Below are 9625 nucleotides of genomic sequence, written 5' to 3'. Positions count from 1 at the left end.
CTTTCGAGAGACCTGTACATGTACATGTTTTTCTCTTTTGTTGAAATCCTGTTTGACACTTTTTTCTCTACATAAGATTGCCTAACTTTAAGTCATATGAGTTATATATAAAGTGCATGTTTTTATCTCTACATATTGGAACTGAGTGGAATTCAAATCAACACCCATATGACCCGAGTATACAAAATAACATTTATTTGTAACCATATACATCAAAACACAAAATAGCATGTATATGTAATGATTGTAAGTTCATTGATTCAAAGCACAGAAAGTTCTGAAATGAGTTTCTATCCCGGCGCTTTTTATCTTCTCCTACATTTTTGGAGTCTTTCTCCTCATTGTTTATTATTCATCCTTATCATTTCATCTAGAAGCACAAATGTTTAGTTTTATTCGAAAAATAACACCACTGCATCATTTTATTTGATTGACGCCGCCATACATCTTTCTCAGCAAATGTGAAGATTAATTTTGAACTTCAAAGCAGCATCGCGAACAGTCATTTCCAATTCGAAGGTGTTTGTTTCTTCGTTTGTTTCGTTTCGTTTCCATCTGAGAAGATGTATGGATAGCCAATATTCAGCTGCAATAGCTGGTTTTCCATGGGGTCCAGTTACAGTGTCCGCTTCATCACATTGCACACACGCCGAAGCAAATGCCTAGAAATTCGTTACTTATAGATTCTATTTGAAAGCATTTCGTAAAGGGCTCATTTTCTTTGTTTTTATTCATAACCAAACCCTTTTTGATACCAAAGTTAACAACCCAGTTTCTAAGCAAGAGACGGAATTAGCAAAGTTGTTAATTTTGACTAACTTGGTCTACATCTGACTTTCTCTCCACTGAACCGAAGGTGAAGTGTTGGAATAGGCGGACGTTCATTCATTGGACAAAATTTCGAGGGCAACATTCACTTATATTCATGCAACGCCAAAGAGGTTATACATACTAGTCGGTATATTGAGTAAGCAACCTCTTCCTGGAACACGCAAAAAACCCTGAATCAATGAGCTTGGAAAATGTAATGCTCTCTACTCTGTCGTTTATACCCGTAGTCTGCATTGAACCGTTCAGACACGGCTATAACAAGCACCTCGATGCCCTGTACAATGTATTGACAATAGAAGAGCTCGAGACTTCTCCAGGCGCTCTTGATTCCGAATTACCGAACTTTGTCTAGACTTGGCGGCAGCAATTGCAATATATTCACAGATCTCGTCGAGCGAGACCAGAAATCACCGTCCATGCATCTTGTCTGCATGATTTCACTTGTACGTGATCCTTCCAAACTGCCTTCTTTTGGTTTTAAAGTTGCTCCATCTCCGTCCATTCATTAAACTTCCCCTCCCTATATACCTTGTATTTATTCCTTCAATTGCCCGTTTACCAAAGATAGCCTTGTTGTCTCACTTTCTTTTCCTCCTATCTTTCCTCTTAAGATCCAACATCTGTTATGATTACTGTATTTATTGTGAGTAAACATCGGCTTTACAGCTACAATGTCGCATGCAAAATGGCATGCCTTATTATTTTTTTAACGTCTGATATAGCATTTACATTGCAAGTAATTTCGTTGCGTCGGACAATCTTATCAAGTTTGCAATAGAAAAAAAAAATAAAGTTCACTAAGTTGATTGCCGAAAATAGCATTATTAAGTACTCAATCGAACTAACAGCCCTATAGTCCCTTTACTACAATATTATTACTTTTGTTTTATGTGGTATATGGACACTTTTAAGGCATTGTGTTACATATGATCATTCTAAAACTTATCCGAGTTCTACGTAGGTAACGATATCACTGCATTCTATATAAATAGATTATGACGTCGACTACACATTGTAATCCTATATGCCTACAATCACGAATACCTGAAAATGTGGACTGTTCTTCCCTCTGCTTTGTTTGTTATGCGATGTGTTAACGTGTGCGATGTGATGTGACAACCTTGTGTAAATTTGTTATGCAAACCTACAAATCCCCAGTCACGAAATAAGGTTGAATGCGCTTCATTATGATCCGAACACAAATATCCGAAAAGCTCACTTGCACTTTCTTTCAATTTAAAGAAGGCACTGTCCACTAAAGGTGTAAGAATAAAGGAAATCCCTTAAGTAACTGTAAAGTGCAAACACGCGTACATTTAAAAACACAACGTTTCAGCCTTATCATAATTTCGTTTAATTTCATTTATTTTTCCATATAGCCAAATAATGCCAAACTATTACAAAGTAATGAAACAAGTAGGTGAAAAGACATAAATAGGATAGCACAATAAAGCACCTAAAACAAATGCATACTTGAAGAAAACATTAAACAACCATAATGAATAAAATTACAAATAAACACCTGCATATACATGCACGTACAAACACATATGCAAATATTTTGATCTTGGTGAAGTCAACGCGAAATGAAGTAGCACGAAATTGTAAGGAACATAGAGGGAACTTAAAATAAGTACAGCTTGTACAGATATTAGCAATTTATGACCGCTGTCGCAATCTGAATAATCTGTCTTATTGTTCAAAGTGAAAGCACAATGCAATAAAATGTAATTTATAAAAATCAATGCCATTTAATATCGGAAATTCATAATAAACTATCTCATCATTCACCGATGCCATGCACGAAAGGGGGGGGGGGGGTGAGGACACAACGTGCTTTCTATGATACGAGAATTTTCGAGGGAACTCGTCGTGATGCCTCTTTATCCAACTCATCAAATGAAATGTTATATAATCAAACGTCCATCAATTGCAAAATAGGGGATGACATGTACCCCTATTATACGAGCCGTCATTTCACGGCGCCTTGAGCGAACTCCCTCTCATGACGCAAACAATGGTTTAAAAGCAGCGATACCATACCATTAAGGGTATAATGACGAATAGTTGAAGTCGGTTCGTTGTCGCGAAATCCTTTCAATTTCATGTCTCTCCTGTCTGATGTCTGTCTGTCTGTCTGCGCGTCTCTCTCTCTCTCTCTCTCTCTTTTTACCTTGGCAAACAATAGGACTAATAGGCCTACAAAGTGTGCTTCTTCTTGTTTTAACTCTTCAGGGACACGAATATTATGCTTCGAATGGATTCCTTTGTCAGGCAGACATCTTCTCGGCGCTGTTCTCTCACAAGTGCAGACCTCGTCGAGGGAAGGGCTTCGGCACCTCGGCCAGTGCGCGGGGGCTATTCCTGCGTTGTTGCGCTTTTCCAGCACCGTACTGAAATCCTTTCAAGTGAAGAGTATTTCCTCTGGGAGAAACAAGGAGACAGACGAAGCAAGAGAGTTAGAGAGAGGGTAGGAGGGAAGGGAGAGAAAGGAGCAAACAGAAAGACAAAGAGACAAAAAGATGAGAAAGAGAAGGAGAGAGCTGTATTTAAGACAAATGATATACCATTCGTTGGGTTCGTGGATTACTACATATTTACACTTAGAAGTTCCTCCACATCCGTGTGATTTGCATTTCTTGCATCAACACGTTGATCTATCAGGTAAATGCATACAGGGTGTGATCCCTAATTCTGTCTGACAGCACATTGCATCTTTAGTCGGAAGACAAGTAAACAAATTGACTCAATCTCTTTGTTTTATCTTACGTTGTGCTACGTATATCATTTAGTGTTTTGTCCAAGAGCCCATTACTACAATTTCACTTTCGTAAAGGTTTGCTTCTATAATCACAGCAGGCGCATATTGAAAATTCTAAAAGTAGCCTATACCTTTCATGAAAATATCATTTTGATGATTGGCGCTGAAAGAACTTTGACTAACTGCATGGGCTTATCAAATTTCTAATCACGACACTGGCGAATGCAAATAAGAATCACATAATCATTTGAAAAAAAAATTGTGACGCCGTGTTTTCTTCACTGAATTACGCGAATTGCAAAAGACAACTTTTGTAAAAACACGTTTTGAGTAAAACACCCCTACCTTGATTTATCTCAAAGGTGAAACGGTTACAGCAACAACAAATTAGATCTTGTTGAAGTCTTTCGAACCATGGAACTACAACATTTCATCATCGAAAATCTCCATTGTATTTCATCTCGCTTTCTTTACACACATGCATGTACGTCGAAAGTTCTCGTGGTCGTACTGGCGTCCTTGGAGTGAAATTTTTACTTCCGCTCCCGCTAATGCCACGCTACCTCCACCGACCACGCCCAGTTTACAAGCAATTAAAGGGAGGGGCTGTCATATAGTTGTAAGTGTTAATTGCTCAGCAAAGAAATCCCTGTTCATCATTCCTTTGTTTCGGACTTTAAATAAATGAATCATTGTTGGCAAGAAGGGATGTGCCAAAAAAACCACATAAATTGACCTTGGCCAAAAATGAGTTGTGCCCTCGTGGGCTGGTCTCACTGTGGGAGCGCGCATCGCAGATTGTATATCTACAGTTGAACTACGCTTAAAGATCCGCAAACCTGACAGTATATACCTACGACTATTGATGCTCTGTTTGTTCTACACCGACGCGATTACTGACATCTTAGTCAGAAGGGCTTTCAGTGTTTGTGCATATACACAAGTCCTTCTTATCCCAGCTAACAATAAGCCACCAGTTCCAACGTAATACCAAGAGCTGCGATGCATCAGAATCGAATGAATGAAAGACGATTAAGTCATTATCATAACAAACCTTTAGCGATGATCAATTCCTTTCCAAGATGGAGGTTGTGGTATATAGTGGATGATAAGACTCTTGATTTTAAAACGGCGCCGGCCGGAGTTCGAGTGCTGTCAATGGCTGACGTCTTTGGTCAAGATATTTTTTTTACTCATGATATCCCTTTCGACCCGAGTGTATAAAATGGGTCCCTGGATGATGAGAGATGAGATAACTTTAAAGGGGAAATCCAGTCCAAATATAAGTAAGTTGGACAAAAAAAAAGAGAGAGTAAAATCATACGAGTTAAATGGCAAAAATTTGACTGAAATCGGATGAAAACAATAAGTTATGGCATTTCGAAGTTTTGCTAATTTCTGCAAAACAGTTTTGTACAGTGGATATGAATATGCAAATGAGTGAGCTAACCATGTCATAACCTCACAATTTTCCATTGATCGTGTTTCTGTCATTGTACTCCGAATTATGATGTTATCCCTGGTTGTGTAACTTTATGATAGTGATCCTTTAGATATACGAGGATTTGGGCCTCGGGCATAATTGCGTTTGAATGAAAAACTGGAAATTTCACAATTTCACGAACAAACTATATAGTTGTGAGGGATGACATGCTCACTTTTCCATTTGCATATCCATATTGACCGTTCAAGAACCACCCCCCCCCCTAAAGCGAAACTTTAAAACGTCAAAAGTTCTTTATTCTTCATCAGATTTCGATCAAAATTATACTGTTGAACTCGTAAGATTTTACTCTTTCTTGTCAGACTAACTTATGTTTGGACTGGACTTCCCCTTTAAGGTCTCAGTGGGGGTATCAAATGGTTTTACAGGGAATAAGTCTTTTGTGAATTCATCTCCTGGACCTCCGAAATAGTTTGAAACCGTTATCTACCTAAGATTGTAACCTATAGACTGATCGCTGATGTCAAAATGGTATGTCTATTGTGTGTGCGTTTGTGCGCGTGTGCGTGCGTGTGGGTGTGGGTCTGGATGTGTGTGTGTGTGTGTGTGTGTGTGTGTGTGTGTTTGTTGTATGTGTGAGCACGATAATGAGTGTGTGTATGCACATGTGTGGGTGTCAAATAAACCTAGCCAGAGAGGAAGAGAGAGAAAAAAAAATAGATGCACAGACAAGAGAGGGTACACCACCACCACCACCAACAACAACAGCAACAACAACAACAGCTGGCAAGTTCTACAGACACGCACCAAGGTACACCCAAGGGTTATACCAATACCTATTTAGAGCCCCAGAACCAAGTCTCAAGTTGGAGTCCGATGACTGTTTAATCATCGGACACTCAACAGACTGTCATAGGACACAGGATGGACACTCCCAATATCAAACCGCACAACACGAATCTGACACACTGGCACTGGACTGTCTCGACTCTAATCCGACACTGAAACGAGTTGTAACGGCAAACGGTGTCCGATGACGGTCTAGGCTCAGAGCTTAGTTCCTTCATCGGACGATCATGCCTCATCGGCACACGCCAGATACAAAATGGACGACAAGCACAAGTAGGATTCATCGGACGGCGAGCCGATACACTTCGGTGAGTGGTCGGGAGCAAAAAACTTTGTATCCGATGAATGACCAATGAAAAAAAAAAAACAACCCTCTGTGGAACGGGAGCATTACTGCAAGTAATAAGTGTTGGATTCGGAGCGCTCAAAAGCTAGCCCCCTTTTCATTTCTGATGGTGAATTGACCCTCTGTATGACAGTATAAACAATTCGATACGGGACCAACACCAAACGAATGTCATACGTGTAACAGTGTTGCAGCCAATATCCAGAATATGGTGACCGACATAAGCTAATAACAGTGGCTTGTTTCACGAACATGCAAACGATTATTTTCTTGTTGGTAACTTTGCGTTTATTTTTCACGAATGTCTCCAATAGGTCTGTTGATTTTTTTTTAACGTAATCATGCACGCACTCAAGGAAAAACCGAAGACAAGTTGTCTCTCCCTTGATCGGAGCGACGTCCAATTATCAACGATTCTTGATTTTTTTCTAACAGTAGCACAATGCGTTATTTCCGTGTTCGCCGGCGCAAGAGTACAATTGATTTCAAACACCGTGTTCAATTAAGAGGAGAAAAGAGCATGAATTCGGCCTGCCGGGACCGACATTCCAACCAGCTCGATTTACATTTTCGCTAAAGACATTCTAAGAATAGGCGAAATCGTTATCGACGGGTTTCTCAGATCACCGAAAGCTTTTTAAAACAGTGCTACCCTGTGGCAAACAATGCTACATAACCCCCTCGGACCATTCTGGGTTCCGTAATGCTTAATTCGGTGTCATGTAAGGGGCTGAGATCTCGGGGAAATGAAGTGAATAAATTATACAGTCTTGCCATTCTTGGTTTTGACGCTGCTTCAATATCATGTAGGGGAAAATGAGATAGAGGCAACTCCCTTGCGTGTGTCTTGCGTTCCGTGTCATATGTTGCATGATTCATAAAATGCCGAAGTACCCTTTGACTGATCAATGCTCTGCGGCAATTGATTTGCATTGTTACATCACGATCCGAAATGCCAATTTGAACATTCCTCGGAATGGACTCTCCTTCACTCTCTCTCCTTCACTTCTCCCCCACTCCCTCCCTCTCTCTCGCCATCTTTCACCATGTTCCTATTGTCCGAGTGGAGTGTCCTGTCAAGCACGTCCTATTGTCCGCAATTCTTTGCAATTTGCATACGCCAATGAATGGCGAGAATGAAAGGTGAATGGCGAAGGGATTTTAAAAAGAAGCCCTCGATCCTTTGCGCAATCAAAAGAAGAGCTTTGGAGGAGATTGCTACGTACGGCGTCTGGTGCACTGGTGCGTCGTACCAGGTCTATTCAACTCCTCAACAGTTATACGAGGAGAGAACGGAAAAGAAGGGCCAGTCGGCGAGGTTCAACTCTGCGAGGAGGAAGCCAGCCGTCCCGACCACTCCCTTTTCTTCCAAGACCAGTTTTTTTAAATCCCCCCTTTCTTCAATCCGGACCCCCATCATTCCCGCCCATCTTTCCCGGCGACCGTGCTGAGGAAACCTGTGGAACCTGTCCCGAAGCGGGGATTCATCAACCTCAACTCCTTGATTTTGTATTCCCCCAAAGAGGAAATTTTGTCGACAGGGGAAAATAAATCGGTTTGGACTCTCAGCAAGTCCCCACCTTCACCGTTCAGAGTAGATTACCATCCATCCTGTACCTCAAACGATGGGGAGGTTAACATTCATCCTTATAGCAGCCAGCTTCCTTGTCCAGGCTCTCGCACAAGGTAAGGTTGTCATTTTCAGATCAAAAAAGAAAAGTTTAAACTTCACTATTGTTGAAGAAAAGCTGTATTTTTTTCTCTCAAAGTGATTAAAAGATGATTATAACAAAACAAATTCTTATGTGTGTGTGTGGGGGGGGGGGGGGGGGGGGCTAACGTGCTTTCATGGCTTTAGCGACCAACTATACTTAGACCTAGTCTATGTGTAAAGATCTGCTATTTAAGTCACATTTTGTGATAAGTCCCCTCCGGACCCCGAAAAAATAAGAACGAAAAGAAGAAACAAAATTCACCGAGCCGTAAGGATTTAGAGCTAGTCTGTAGACCTATGTCTCCAAGCAGTCCAATCAGAAAGTAGAAAACTGACTTGAGTGTAGAATCCATGACAGTAATAGCTTATTATTTCGCTGCTATACGTTTGTCGAGAAGCCTTTTGGTTTTCAGATTCAAATTGTTAAAACCCGCTGATGTACATTTACATCGTGTATAGAAGAAGCAAAGAGGAGAAGTTACTGCTGACTTTTGTCGTTTTCATTGGTGGTTTGCATTAACATTTTACATAGATCTAGATCTGCCTATCCATCTCTTGTTCACAGAAATGGTATTTGAAAAATTGGTGGGAGCGAGGCATGTTGAATGAGCCGAAGTATGCAAGCTAGCAAAAGCAACAAGTAAAATTAACTAAACCTTGTGAAACTACTACTGAAAAACTTAGAAAAATAAATGTAAAGATTTTAAAAAATGAATTGAGACTTAAAGCCACGCCGAAATTTCCCTCTAAAAAAAATGTATCCCGAAAATCGATAAAACATTCAATCTTGTTAGATCTCACTTCTTTACATCACTGGTATAAAATTTAGTTCCCTTTATCGTTGCCAGTCAATTAGATTCCACTCTACGGCTGTCTGAGCAGCTTCTTTGTAGGAATTCACAGTAAAGCCGCAGCATCAATTCAAAAATGAAAATCAATTCAGACAACTGCACCAAGGTCACGGAATGTTCCTGGAGAATTGATTTGCATAATGTTCTGGGGAACGAAATAATCTAATTATGTTTAGTGTAACCCCGGAATGCAACAGACCGGTTTACTTTTAGTGAGAGCTAGACATTATTATTTTGATTCACCCGTTCTTCTGTGATAACGGCTGCTCGGAAATAACGGTTGTACGCATCACCTGTCCTGTTGCTATGTCGGGTGAATGTGGGTTGGCCTTTGCAGTTACGTCAAACCACCACTGTTTCTGTTAGTGAACTCTCCGCTTGAGTGGGGATGACTACAATACCACATCACGTGATCTTCAAAGTAGTGTCACGTGACATGCACGACTCGGATTAAAAAGAAAATACCAGTAGTTTGTAACTTTGTAGGAACACTTTAAAGTGCAACCGAATCTGAGGTTGCAGATATTCAGTCTCATAAATCTCGAGTGCACAATTAAGGTGTCTATTTTGTTCGTTCAGTATTTATTGCCGGAGTTATGATTCGCAATTTTCCTGGTAATACCTCGCAAGATGTGAATGTATAAATTCTGTTCCGTAAATTTCAGGTGTTCCACAATCTGAGTGTGCGTTTGTGCGTGTATTTGTATTTGAGTTTACGAGCCTACATCCTCCATGATAGGATGGAGGAACCTGCAATGATAAACATACAATATATACTCGATATGTAAAAGGCAGTTATCGAATCGTGCGATTAGTTTTGCACCAGGTT

This window comes from Diadema antillarum, unplaced genomic scaffold (genome assembly GCF_040938485.1).
Source record: "Diadema antillarum isolate AM-2024a unplaced genomic scaffold, OU_Dant_1.0 seq00000744_RagTag, whole genome shotgun sequence".
NCBI lineage: Eukaryota > Metazoa > Echinodermata > Echinoidea > Diadematoida > Diadematidae > Diadema > Diadema antillarum.
This window is presented reverse-complemented; position numbering follows the sequence as displayed.